This window comes from Macaca nemestrina, unplaced genomic scaffold, assembly GCF_043159975.1.
Source record: "Macaca nemestrina isolate mMacNem1 unplaced genomic scaffold, mMacNem.hap1 Scaffold_143, whole genome shotgun sequence".
Taxonomy (NCBI): Eukaryota; Metazoa; Chordata; class Mammalia; order Primates; family Cercopithecidae; genus Macaca; species Macaca nemestrina.
In genome coordinates this window covers 89626-102278 of record NW_027257626.1, presented here as the reverse complement: position 1 = coordinate 102278, position 12653 = coordinate 89626, and positions in this window count along the sequence as shown.

Below are 12653 nucleotides of genomic sequence, written 5' to 3'. Positions count from 1 at the left end.
TCCACCCGCCTTGGCCTCCCAAAGTGCTGAGATTACAGGCATGGGCCACTGCACCCGGCCCTGTGTTTGACTCTTAAATCTTCTTTTTCTTTTTAATATTTCTGTTTCTGGACGGCCACTCAGTGGATATGGAGGAAGAGTTCACAGATGTCCGTATTACATTTCTTACTTAAATTAGCCTCCCTTGAACACTGCTATAGGGTACAGATGCATGAAGGGCTGAAAGGGTGGTTGCGTCCCAGTAAGTGTGAGCGTGGAGCTGGTCTGTGAGACCCCGGTGCCAGTGAAGGCACCCGTGTGAGATGGCCTGGGATGGGGGTGTTCAGAGCCCTGACCGTGGCACACACCCTTCAGCTTTGATGTTTCAGGCCATTGCTCTGGTCATCAGTGAGCAGAAGGTCTAACAGCAGTGATATTTATCACTAGCTGTGTTGGCCAATGTGTTAGGAGGGTGAACCTGTTTGACTTAAGCTGTTTGACGGGTTTGCATTTAAATAGACAACTGGTGACCTGGTGCCTGGACGCTTGCTCTGTGACTTGCCCTACGTGGCTTCTCCCTCTGGTATGCGTTAGATGAGATGGGCGTGTTTAGGGTGGTGTGGCCCTAGACTAGAAATGCAAACCCTGCCTCACCCCAGATCTGCCCCACCCCAGTGTCTTTTGGAGGTGGAGGCCCAGCATCCTTCACCTGCCCTCCAGGGTGATGCTGAGGATGCTGAGGTTTCAGAGCGCTGCTTTGTTGGCACTCCAGCAAGTCCTGCTTAAAGAGGCCAGGATCTGAAATGGCAGGTTACCAAATTGTATAGCAGAAAAATAGAAACGTTTCCTTAGAATGGGCGTAGGAAGAAAAATGATTTCCTTCACCATATCTGGAAAAGATTTCAAATTAGCAGGCACTATTTGGAATTATTAGTGGTCTCCTGTATTTCTTATCCTTTTTTTTGTTTTTTCTTTTTTCTTTATTTTGATACAGGGTCTCATCCTGATGCCCAGGCTGGAGTGCAGTGGTGCAATCTTGGCTCCCTGCAACCTCTGCCTCCTGGACTCAGGTGATCGTCTCACCTCAGCCCCCTGAGTATCTGGGACCACAGGCACGATACCATACCTGGCTATTTTTTTTTTTTTTTTTTTTGTAGAGACGAGTCTTGCTATGTTGCCCAGGGTGGTCTCAAATTCAAGCATTTGTCCTGCCTCAGTCTCCCAAAATGCTTCTGTACCCCTGACCCAACAAGGAAGGACAAGAGGCGTGAGCCACACTCCTGGCCTCCTGTCTTTCCTTGTTGGAGCAGGGATGTAGAAGCACTTGCCGCAGCTGACTTGAGTATATCTCGTTTTGCTTTGTTTTCGTCACGGGTAACCTGGCAGTGCTGTGCACCAGTGCTGCTGGCCAGTTGTTTTTTCGATGGACTGGCAGAAAATCAAACTGAGACCCGGGTTCCTTTCTCCCCGGGTACTGACCAGGTGGGAGAGGAAGGACGTTATCTGAGTATCAACTTCATGAGGGCTGGTGGGGAAACGTCAACTTTAAGGTGCCTGGGATCTAAGGCATGGAACCCAGAGTGCAGCGGAACATAGGGGATGTAGCCTTGGGAGCAGAGACGTGCGGGCCAGTGCCCTCGTTCCTGGCAGGTTCTGAGTGCAAGAAAAGGTTAGTGACCCAGCCGAAGTCACGGAGCAACCTGCCAAGACCTGCCTGGATGTGTGGCTGGCATCTGTGCTGGCCCCAAAACTGCCCATTTGGGGATTCCTTGCAGTTTCAGACCCATCTAGGGGTCCGGAGAGGGTCCCAACCATGACCTCAAAGAACGAGGTGTTGCCTTGAGATCCTCCAAGGTGAGGGTAGGAATTTTTTTTTTTTTTTCAATTAGCAATAATTTGTTGTGAATGATCTTGGACCTATTTTCCACTTCTTTGTATAGGAAGAGAGACAGAATAAAAAGTCTCAATGTGCCAGATGCCATGTAATGAAGTCGTGGGGTTAACATTGTTGATTATTATGTAACATCACGTTAAGTGGAACATATTCACACGTGTCCACAGCGTGTGCGTGTGCCCAGTCCGATGAGCACGTTGGGTTGGGGTCGCTGCTGGTTCATGCAGCCCCTCTGGGTGGTGCTTTCTCTGTGACTTGCCCAACACCGTTGCTGCTGCCTCTGTTGGAGTTCAGCCTTGACCGGCCTTGCTGCCACCAGGTTCTCGGGGCCTGTGCACCCTCTTCCCCGCGCGCACCCTCTACCCCGCGTGCACCTTCTTCCTGGGGCACACCCTCGTCTCCGCGAGCACCCTCGTCCTCCGTCCTGCCCACCCGGGGTCTGCTGTGTGTTTCTACTCAGCCCATGCCTGCCTCTTGCTGTGAGCTCAGTTTATTGAGGTGCGGTGAGAAACCAACAGAGGGGAGCAGTGTCCCAGCTTGTCAGGGCAGGAGGGAGCCTTGGGCATCTCTTCCCCAACTCTGGCGACCCACCCTTCGCGATATAGTGCTGGGGAGAGAGGTGAGTTCTAAAGGTAAGACGGCCGTGATTTCCTGAGTCTTAATTACCTAACACTGGGTCATCTGCCATGTCGCCTCATCGAACGGCACCTCTAGAGACAAAGCAAAGCCTCTGGTGGCCGTGGGCGGGGTGGCCATGCCTGTCTGTGGGTTCTGTAGAACCTACCCAAAGCCCCTCCAGCCGTGGGGATGTTCAGGCACTTGCCGCCTGTAGGAAGTGTGCGTTAGCCACGTGGTAGATGCGGACGCCTGGAGGGATAGGCACAGGCCCACAGGCGTGGTGAGTGTGGGAGATTTAGCCACGTGGGGACGTGTGGCGGGATAGGCACAGGACCACAGGCGTGGCGGGTGTGAGAGAAAGTGCACAGAGTGCCCAGCAGATGGCGTGTGGTCAGCGGAAGCCGTGAACACAGGCCGGGCTCGGGAGACACATTTGGAAATACACTTTAAGCAACATCAATGGATAATGCTGCGATTTGGTTTCCTCCCGTGGTCCAAAACATGTTCTAGAGATGCCGCTGCTTTGTGTGTACCTGAGACAAGGGTCTAAATGTATTAGGGCCTTGATGTAATCTGTAAGACAGGTACAAAATGCCTATTTCAACGAGGCACTGAACAAGAAAGCGTGCTCTATTCAGTGCAATGAGAATGCTTCATTGTCATAAGCAAAGTAAAATGCCTCCAAGGCGAGCTTGCCATGTGTTTAATGACCTTGGACACGAGCCTCCTCAACCTGCCAGAAAGTGCTTCCAGCGTGGCTTCATGCAGTGGTTTCATGCAGTGGCTTCAGTGGAGAATGCATATGTGGCTGATACTGAGAGCTGCGCAGCACCCTCCTGACCTGACGCATGCCCATGTGTGGACCGTGAGCCGGGCAGCACCCTCCCGACCTGATGCATCCCCACGTGTGGGCCATGAGCCGGGCATCCTGACCTGACAGGTCCGCATGTGTGGACCATGAGCCGGGCAGCACCCTCTTGACCTGACGGGTCTCCTTGTGCCCATTGTGGGACCTCCGTCAGTCAAACAAGTGACACATGTCAAACTGAATGCAGGGAAGAGGGTCCAGGATTGCACGCAGGCTCCATGTCTCATCCTTCTGAGGCCTTCTGGGAAGCCAGGAGGGCAGTGGGGTCTTTTGCGTGTTTCCTCCTGGTGGCTATGAATTTGTACCAATGGCTTTTTGCAAAAGGGCCCGGAGGCGGAATCAGACCCTGTCTTAGAAAGGATGACGTCTTCACGGGCACCTCTTTCCGCCACTCTAGTGCTCCTGTGATTTTTCAATATGTGCACCCTGCAGACTTCAGCCTGTTGGTGTCTTGGGGGAATAGATACCAGGATTGTTCCAATGTGTGCAAACCTGAAACAGGAATTTCTCTGCATTAAGTTGGTCACCAAAATGGGAGGTAAGGGGAGAGGGGAAGGAACTTCTTGGCCTCATCAGCCCTTTTCTTGAAACTCACAGTCAAACTTTGTCAAATTCTAGATGATGGTGCTTTAGTCGATGCATTTATGTATGTTATGTCTTGTTTTCTGAGTATGGTGCTTCGAGAATTTAAATATTAAGGTGAAATTGCCATGCACGGTTGAATTGGCACCATAATCTGACTCTCTGTAAAGCCTTTTGGTTTTCTGTTAGAGTGACTTACCATTTTTTGAGTTAACTGAAACAAACTCTGCTGTCAGCACGAAGGAACCACTGTATAGTTAGGACATCCAATTAAATAGAATTCTCCTAAATAGAGCGTGCTCTTTTCATAAATTTTAAAAATTCATCTATTCATCAAACACATATTGAGTACTTATCACCCTGGTTGCTAGTCACTGTTCATATACATTTTTAAGGAATTACTTCCACCTAGCTCTGAAATAACATTGTATTTAGAATTTAGCCCAGAGGTGATTAAGCATGAACTTTTCTCAGCAGTCTTGTTTTCATTTTTACTTGATAACATGTTCTCAGACTCGGTGCCCAGCTGACGTTACTGTGCATTGCCCCAGGCACACACCTGGCCGGCGCTGTGTCTCTGGGGCTTTAGAGCAGGAAGGAAGGGCTGCCAGGTGTCTGGCCCTTCCATGTTTCCCTGGGGGAAGGATTAGGCCTTGGGCAGGAGTCTTGGCTTGTCTTACTGGATTAGCTGGTGTCATTCAGTCAGCTCTGCCTTGGTGTTAAGCTCTGGACTGACTCTGACCTCTGAATGGCAGAGGAGAGGATGGCGTTTTAGAATCAGTCATGCAGACCGGGGCACCCAGCAGGTCTCGGATAAAAAGTGGTGGCAATTGATCACTTCCCTTTTTGGGAGAACTGTGTGGATTGACTCAGACCTCTTTCTTTTGATTTTATCTTGAGACTTTGCAGAAGCAAAAATGCCTTTAAAAAAAATTAAATGATGGGCTTTTGTAATGTTTGTGTCTCCCCAAGATTCACAAGTTGGAATCCTCACCCGCGAGGAGATAGTGCTAGGAGGGGGAGCTTTGGGCGGTGAGGAGGTCGTGAGGGTCTCATAAATGGGATTTGTGCCCTCAAAAAAGGGACTACAGAGAGCTCCCTCGCTCCTTCCATGGTGTGCGGACCCAGTGAGAAGCGCCGTCTATGAACCAGGAAGCCCTCACCAGGCAAACCTGTCAGGCCTTGACTATGGACTTCCCAGCCTGAGACTGAGACTGAGAGCTGTGAGAAATGAACTTGTGTCATTTGCCAGCCCCTGCCCAGCCTGTGGTGTGTTGTTAGAGCAGCCTGGGTGAACGAAGGCAGGTCGTGAATTTTCTGTCATGCTTTCTGGCTTCAGATACTTGCTAGGGAGATGTCACCATCTTACCCAGGTGGAAGTGTCTGGAATCAGACGTTCCGTTATGATTTGACCTTGTTCTTGCCCCACGCCTGTGCCGTTCACACCTCCAGGTGTCTCGGCTGCCCGCGGCCCCTCCAGACGTTTCTGATTCGGGGTGTGGTGCTGGTCGCGGCCGTGCCGTCAGTGACCAGGAGTAGGAGCTCGCGCCCCTCGTGAAGCAGCAGCCTCACCCGGAAGCTGCCGAGAAGCATTTGACAGAAGGTGATCGCGCCTCGAGACTGAAACTTCCTGTTTACAGGGAATGGAGGTGCATAGTAGGGAATTTAATGATGGCCCTAGAAACAGATGCCTCTGGGGTAGGGGATATTCTGCAGGACAATGCAATGATCTTCTCGAAAAGTGAAGATCACAGATAAAAGGGGTGCGAGGCTGTCCCTGACTAAGACGGGGAAGGAGAGTCACTCAGCACAGTGTGTGGCCCGGATAGAAAAGACGTTTTCGGAACGATTGTGCTACCTGAACATAACCTGGACAACGATGCTCTGAAATCATTCTTGTCTGCCGATGATGGTACTGCGGCTGCAGAGGGGCCTTTATTCCTAGGGAACGTGTGCCTGAGGACTCGGTGAGGCAGCAGGAACCTCTCACCTTCAAGTGGCTCCAGAGAAGAAACAAATCTGTCTCTCTGTCTGATCTACAGAGAGAGTGAGAAAGCAAATCTAACGAAATGTTAGCAGTTGTTGGAGCTCCACGTGGAGAAAACTTGACCACTCGTTGTACTGTTCTTCCACTTTTTAAATATGTTTGAACATTTTCATAATGAAAATGTGGGAAAGTAAAAATAAATCTGGAAATTAGAACGGAAGTGAGCCCAGCCAAGTGCTCTTGGGTTCAGCCGGGAAGAGCCAACGGTCCGTTGGTGTTCTCTCGACTCGTCGTGGGGATTTCCTCCTCCTGGGTTCACCACCTAGTTTTCCTTGTGATAGTTATTTTATACATAGCTATGAGCATAGGTGATACTGAAAACACACGTTTAGTGTGGTTTGTCATTAAGAATTTGGAGAACTGGCTAAATAAACCACTTGTACAGAGTTGAGATGAGCACTACCTGCCTCAGCGTCTGTGGCAACAGCTTCATTTGGGTGCAGAGCTTGGCAGAGGTTTGAGTGACTCTGTCTCGATGGTCCTCTGTCAGAGGACAAGGTTAAGCATCACCACCGAGGGCCCTGTTGAGCCTCTGGGCTGGAAGTAACCTCCCCCGGGCTGGTGAGGCAGCCTCTGAGGGCCTTTCCTGACAAAGCCCTTCACTGAGCTGCAGTTTGGCCATCTCTGCCCTCACCTCCCCGACTGCAGGGCCTCGAGGTCTCACCACCTCCAGCCTGAGCACCCAGAGCCCAGGGGCAATTTCCCACCTTCCCTGGGGGCTCAGGATTCTGGCTCCCGGGGCAGTGCCCGCAGCTGGGCCCCTCCTCCTGGGCTGGGGGTAAGGCTGGTCATGGCCTCCTGCTATGTCCCACTGACCACTTCACCGCAGCTGCAGCCCTCACTGGGTGGCCCCTCCTGCTTCTGTTGGATGAGGAGATGCAGGCCTTCACCGAGGCTTCCTGGCCTCGCCCCTGCTGGCCCCAAGGCTGTGCCGCTTCCCCGTTCCCAGCCCCTGGTCTCTGTACAGTGTCTGTCCAGGATGTCTGTCCATCTGTCCTTGACATTCTGTCCAGAAGCAGCCACTGTCATCTTAGTTTGTGAGGGGCGAGCAGAGCCCAGGTGCGGTCGATGTGGAGATGCTCATGCACTTCAGTGTGCAGGGAAGTGAGTTCCTTCATATCTACAGCCTCTGCACAGCCAGCTGGGAGCTCACCCCATTCACAGGTGGATGTGCCTTGTTTTTTGGCCCAATCACCGGCATTAACTCAGAAGAATCACAGTTCCCTGCTTTTCTGTCTTTCGTGACCGTCCACCTCCCTCCTCTGCCTGGGGCTGAATGGTGGGGTCTGTCGTGGGTTCGTGGGACCCTCTGTTCTTGTGCGGCCACCAGGAACTGTTATCCGGGCTGATTCCACAGGAGGAGTTTGGGGTGAGCTCCTGAGCGAGAGTTGGGAAGACTGACGTCTGTGTAAACCTTGCTTGTTCATGGTTATTCCTCTCAGTCTTCTAAAATTGTGAAAAATTGGGGACCATTTTGAAATATGGATTTAGGTATGGATTGGTGAGGAGAGAACGTTGATCTAATTGGGTTTACGTTGTGTGTGATAATTTTACACTATCCTTGGGAAAAACTGAAGATGTTGACAGGGTCATGAGAATCGTTTCTTTCTTTCTTTCTTTCTTTTCTTTTTTTTTTTTTTTTTTTTTTTTGAGATGGAGTCTCACTCTTGTTGCCCAGGCTGGAGTGCAATGGTGCAATCTCGGCTCACTGCAAACTCTGCCTCCTGGGTTCAAACAATTCTCCTGCCTCAGTCCCCCAGTAGCTGAGATTATGGCGCTCACCACCACGTCCAGCTAATTTTTTGTATTTTTGGCAGAGATGGGGTTTTGCTCTTAAGGGCATTGTTCATTAAGTATTAATTGGTGGCCTGCCGTTGAACTAATGTTAGTGTAGTGCTGACATCATCAGCCATGGCAGAAACTTACTTGGCATCCCTGGAAAAGAGGGCAGGGAAGCATAGTGCCCTGACACCACCTCATTCTCCAGTGCTACTTCCAACTCTGAGCTGATGGTCATTATGAGTGGATCTGTCCTGGACAATTAGTTTAGTGCAGCTGCCTTGGACAGTCAGGTTAAAAGTAACAAACCGCCACAAAACTCAGCTAATAAAATGTGAGGAGAGACATGGGGCACCAGGAAGGGGTGAGGCCTGTCTCCCTGTGTGCCATCTGTGTGGAGCCTCAGTACCTAGGGGACAGCGTTTACACAGAGCCCCAGGTTTTTATTAGCATTTCCCTGAATAAAATGTCACTGGTGAGCTGCGGACTGGGAGGCTTCTTCTGATGATTAGGTTTCGTAATGTGGGATCATCAGTAGGCAAGGTGGGCCTGAGGGCCATAGGATCTGGAGACTGTCCAGGGCTGCTTTCTGGGGATGACAGGCTTGTCCCTTCAGCAGTCAAGACACCAAAGAGAGTCTTTCTGAGAATAAAAGAGAGAAGCTTTTAAGGAAAAAAGCAGTTTCTCTCTCTGTTTGGGAGTTGAGTGCATTTTCCTACATTTACTCGGAGATGTTCCTTGGTTCCCACCATGTGCCATCGCCCCGCTATGGGGTAGGGTCACCCCACCTCGTACCTAACCCAGGAAAACTCCTTTGTAGTTATTTCAGAGGCTGTGTGCATTTCTCTTGCCTCAACGGGTAGAGTGAGTTTTTCTTCCTACTGTTTTTAGTCAGTTTTCTTAATCTAGCCTGTTACTGGGATAAGTTCCAGAGACGAGCAGTTTTAAAAACAATCTTTGTACGTTGCGTAGAGAGCAGTCCACCTGTAACCAGTTTGTTCCTGGAGGTACCGCAGCGGCCTTGGTTACGCGAGGGCCCCGTGGCTCAGGATGGGCCGAGGAAGGAGTGCGTGAGCAGTGGGCACTGGCCGGAGGCAGGGGAGGCGTGGCCACCTGTGGCTCGAACTCCCCCCATCCACTCTACCGCACCGCTGGGACGTGAACATTCTCGCCCTGGACGTTTTGTCTGAATGTTCAGTGCCCAGGCTCTTGGGTACACAGGCGGCCCCGGGTTTTATTTCAAAAGGGTGTCACGAACAGTGAAGTAACCCACGTGCCTAAGCTTTGATTGACATGAAGGAATGTAGAGGCTGCTGAAATCCTGGTCATTTTAGAACAAAGTATTTTATTAACAGTTTTCTAAAAGAAAGAAATCATTAAAAAATTGATCCCTGTTGAGGTAGAAGGATCTCGTCCTCATGCTCCTCGGTTCCTTCCAGAATCAGCTTCCAGTTCAGCTGCAGAACAGGTTCTGGTGGTGGCTGGAGCAGCCCAGGCACGTGCCGTCCGGTCTAAGTTCACACTGGTGTCCGTGTGGTCTCCAGTTATGGTGCGGGCCGTGGGGTCTGAGTTCACACCATTGCCCATGTGGTCTCCAGTTACGGTGCTGGCCATGGAGTCTGAGTTCACACTGGTGCCTGCGTGGTCTTCAGTTACAGTGCTGGCCATTTGTGCCTTTCTGGGAAGTTAGAAGGAGGATCATTTCATCACGTCTCTGTCCTCCCACACCTGATCTATGCTGGGCCACCGTGAATTCTTCCTTTTAACTGTTTCTCTCATCACGGGCAACACTGGTGTTCTGTGGTCAATGTTTGCCATTTCTGAAAACGGATTCTGTGTTTCTTTATATAATCACCTGGTCTCTTTTACGAATTTCGCTTTTCTTTAAGAAAATCATCGTGCTTTTATCTCTTCAATGTCAACTCTGTTCCCTGACACAGGCTCTTACCAGCTCGAAAATTAAAAGTAATCTTTGATTATACTTAATACTTTCTAAAGTTTTCAAAAGTTTATCAGCATGTGGGTTACTGAACATTGACTGTTTATTTAATGGAAAATTAGATTCTAAGTAGAGTATTAGAGTGAAAATGATCTTTTGATTTTATTAAAATATTCAGGTAAAAATATTAAAATGCCTTCGCCAAACTTCATGCCTGTGTAGCGTGAAAACATTAAGCTGCTCTCTGCTCCCGGGAATGCATGAGTAGAGTATGTGTTTGAAAGCGTCATTCCAGTCTTAAGTTTTAGGTATTCTTAAAGGGGTTGGCTGGAGAAGTGACATTTAGCATTGAGTGAACGTTTGACAAAGATTTGTCTCGATATAAAAATAGTTAAAAACAATCTTTAGTGTTTCCTGTCAGGGTTCACCCATTAAAGAATGGTCTTGTAAAAAACTCATCGAGAGTGTCGGCGCCCAGAGGTGCTACCTTGCCCACAGTTGTGTCATCTGCTGTCACCAGGCGACACGCCCAGCGTTTAGCTGCACGTCAGATGTGGCCACGGGGCCACAGGACATCCCTGCGGACGGATGTTCTTATGCAGATTAATGAGGATGGAGACCGCTGCAGAACTGTAAGCCCCCCAGGGGCTGACGGAAGCCTGGGAATACCCGAGACACCAGAGTCGCTGCTGCCCTGGGTGGAAGGAAACCTGCCCTGGAAGATGGGAAATGCAATAAGGAGAAAGTACCAAGGTACATGATGCTGTGAAAACGGAGATGTTTTAATTAAATTAACAATTAAAATCATTTTAATTATGTGAATTATTTGAATTCATGTTAGTTCTTTTTAGGAAATTAATACTTAAAGCAAGTTTGTTTTCTGAATTGTTTGATTTAATTGAGTCAGCACAAGGGTTAGCATTGATATCTGACCCTCTTCCAGGGTTGGGGCAGAGGAGACAGGCCTCCCACCCGCTTTCCCCTGGAGCTCAGCCAGAATTTCCCATTGAGGAGCCCTCAGCTCCCTGAGAGCCAGGAGCTCTTGCGGAGAAGCCGCTGTCGGCATGCCACCCGCTTTGATGGCCCTGCTCTGCCATCCCTGCGCTCCAAGGGCCGGACCCTGCCGCTGCCTGTGCCAGACGGGTCTCAGGGAGGTGCCAGCCAGGGGTTATGCATGGCGGGGCCTGGGCATCGCTGTCCAGATTCCGTGGCTGCCGGTTTCATTCTCTCGCTGTTTGTCCCCCTAGCAAGACTCATGAGGTTCCTTGAGGACAAGACCCCCTCCTGCCACCTGGTCTGTTTCATGAACGTTCTCTGCACGAGTACAGCCCCGGGATGCAGCCCTCGGGAATCAGGGTGTCGGCCATAGTAGGGCGGGTCGCTCTGCTGGGCACCATGATGGATGTTAACCGCTGTGCTTCACTTTGGGGACGTGTTTAAGTACAAAAGTAATTTTAAAATTTCACCGTTATTTCAAGACAGCTAAGAGCCTGTTAGCACAGAATCCCTGGTCTGAATGAAATCAAACGGTTCTTATTAATTATTCATGATGCCACGAATATGTAGCCTTATTTTTTATAATTGCCAGTCTGTATAATTAACCTTTCATTTGGTTAAAGTACTTAACACTAAGTAGAGCTGTAATTTCAACTGTTTATAAAGCATATGGAAGAATGTTTAAATGTTTAATTAGAACCACTTTTTTAAGTTTCATAGAGAATTTTTTTTCTTGTCAACAAGGGTCTTTAATTATTTAAACCAAAAGAGAAAAACAGACCAGAAAAGAAAAACAACTAGTAAAGCTCGGAACTGCGAAGGTGGCATCATTCCGTTAGTCTCGGATTTTGCTTCCTGGGTTTGTGACGTGGTCAGAGTCCTTGTCTTTGATTTCCTAACACAAGTTGTTAAAGTTGGAAGTGAGTGTGAAATTGAGTTAGTCTAGCTTTATTCTTTCACGGATGAGAAGTGAATTATCTTCAGCAAGGTGGGTGCAGGCGTGGTCCCCGGGGGTCACTGTGGTGAACAGGCCACCCTTGTGGGGAGCCAAGTTCGTCATCACTGGGGCAGAGCCCAGGACACTTCCCCAGCTGGCCAGCCTCTTCCTAGAACCTCACACATTGCAAAGGATGGAGTCCAGATCTATACCGTGAAGAAACGAGGGTGGTTACAGAAAGCACCACGATCTCAGCTGAGTGGCTCTGAGCACCCCAACGTTGGGGCACCTCAGCATCCTGTGTGGCTCAGGCTGTGCCCAGCAGGGAGGCCGGCCCGATCGAGCTGCGGTCTCCACCCTGAGAGTGAGGGCTCCTTCCCCCAGCGCGAGTTAAAGCATCATGTGTCCACCTGTGCAGTGGCTGGTCCCAGTGGCCCTGGAGGGCTGAAACCCTGGGTCCCGCCACTGGTCCGGGGCATCCGTTTCCCCTTCCTGCAGTTCCTGTGTCTGTGTGTCCAGGGGGCTCCGATCCCTGTCTTAGGACCATGGCTGAGGGGTCAAGTTCACCCGCTTTGGAGCTGGCCCGGATCTTGGTTCTGTGGATCCTCGCTGTGTGGCTCTGGAGCAGTTCTGTCCTCAGGAGATGGATCCTCACAGCCGCCTCTTGGGGCCATGAGGAGAATTAATAGGACGACCCCCGGGTAGCTGCTCAAAGCCCTGTGCGGGGCCAGCCCTGTGTCTCCACCAGTTCCTTTGCTCTGTGCTCCCCCCCACTGTCACATCGCCAGCCTTTGTTTCCTTTTCCTTGGACCCAGACAGCGAATGCTCCGCTGGTCTTGGCAGCCCCTTCTCTAGTCTATCCTCAAATCACTTCCTGACGGACAGCCATGACTAGCCATCGGCGTGACCAAAACCCCACAAAATAGAACCCAACTTTCCTATTAAGCTGTACAGAGCTGTCCCAGCCCCACTTCCCACAGGCTGGCCTCATTCACCATGGGATCCGTGGTTCTC